Below are 1,648 nucleotides of genomic sequence, written 5' to 3'. Positions count from 1 at the left end.
AACTTTTTTTAGGAAGATGGTTAAGTTGTTTTTTTAAACAGAAGAAGGAAATGAAAATTATTAAAGTTTAATGACTCACCTAAGGCCATACAGCTGGTAGATGTGAGAACTGGTGTTTGAATCCAAGTTTTTCTTCCACACCCACAGCACCTACCATATAGAAAATCAGCAGAATAAACTTATCTTACTATTTTATCCAAATTTCATTTGTAAAATCCCAGACATGGCCTACTACTCTGATATGGCAATATCTATCTTTCATAGTATTAATAAATAATTAAGAAAATCCATCATGTTCTTATCATGTGTTTGGAAAACAGTGTGATCACAGATAACAATAATAAGATATTCTTTTTCTCCATTCCAACAATTTAGACTGTTACTCAAAACAAGAAGCCCTCTGATTCAAACAGAAAACACAGTATTCTATTTAGCCACAATCACAACGATCTGAAACTCCATTATTGAGCCATTTCTGCATTATAAGAATGTAGCCTACATTTCTCCATGATAGAGAGAATATTAAACTAAGAAGTCCCTGAAGAGGTCACAGTTGACAAAATTCAACATGACGGTGGAGCCTAAACAGACAAAGGAACCAAAGCTAGGCCCTTCCACACAGCCCTAAGTCCTCGTGATGACTTTGTTTTAAATCAATGTCTCTTCGTGCCACACATATTCCCCAGTGCTTGCTTGATGAAATACCGCAATCGCCACGGGGTCTACTTTCCTGAAGTCTTGTGTAGACTTTGCTGCCACCCCAAAGCCCAAAGGGATGTCTGTCATGGAGTACACCATGTCTCCCTGGTACTGAGAAGTATTTTCAATGATTCGACCTAGTCCAGATTTCAGCACATGGTTAGCATACAAGAAGGGCTGCTCTGCTCCAGGCTTTATCCACACTTTATACTTGGCATAGGGTTTTAGGTAATCCAGAGCTGTGATGTACAACCAAAACTTGTGGGTCTGAGTGAATTTTCCGAAGCACGTTCCCAAAGATACCTGCTTGTCACCGATGATATTGGCAGTCAACTTCAAGATCTTCTCACTCACGTAATACAGCCAGTCGTTCTGCAGCCTGAAACAGCAGGTGTCATCGGGCTTGTCGACCAGCAGCTGAAGATTTTGCTATCATCTCAAACATTACACGGGTCTCCTCTTCAGTCAGAGGCCGCATTTCCCAGCTCAGTTGGAACACGGGGTCCTCGTGCCTCAGTCACCGGAAACAGAAGGTCAGCCCCCAGCCGCTTCTTGGCAGCTTCAAACCCCGCCTCTCTAGCCGTTTTCCAGTCGTTCCCCACGCTAACACTCTGTAGCCTGGAGGACCATCGGGGAAAGAAAGCCGGCCTAGCGAGAACCATAGAGACCGGAAGTGCACCCAGGATGCTTCCCATCCGAGATTCGGAACTGGTTTCCTGGGTGAGGAGGAGGGGAAGAGATGCTATTGCTGAGAAGATGGCGGCGAGGGCCACAGTCGCATCTCAGCTACGGCCTCAGCCACAGTGACGGCCACCACCGCTGCTCTTGGGGAGGTAGAGGATGAAGGGCACCTGGCGTCGCTGTTCCGAGACCGCTTCCCAGAGGCCCAGTGGCGGGAGCAGCCTGACGTGGGCCGCTACCTCAGGGAGTTGAGCTGCTTGGGGCTGCA

At 46.2% G+C, this 1,648-nt stretch overlaps 1 pseudogene; it reads right to left on the bottom strand.

Annotated features, from left to right (window-relative positions):
* Positions 1-648: 648 nt before the first annotated feature.
* On the bottom strand, positions 649-1,372 carry LOC101339954 (60S ribosome subunit biogenesis protein NIP7 homolog pseudogene; annotated as a pseudogene).
* Positions 1,373-1,648: the final 276 nt, after the last annotated feature.

The sequence above is a fragment of the Tursiops truncatus genome, chromosome 5, assembly GCF_011762595.2.
Source record: "Tursiops truncatus isolate mTurTru1 chromosome 5, mTurTru1.mat.Y, whole genome shotgun sequence".
Taxonomy (NCBI): Eukaryota; Metazoa; Chordata; class Mammalia; order Artiodactyla; family Delphinidae; genus Tursiops; species Tursiops truncatus.
The sequence above is the reverse complement of the archived record's forward strand: the minus strand, read 5'-3'. Positions and strand labels throughout refer to the sequence as shown.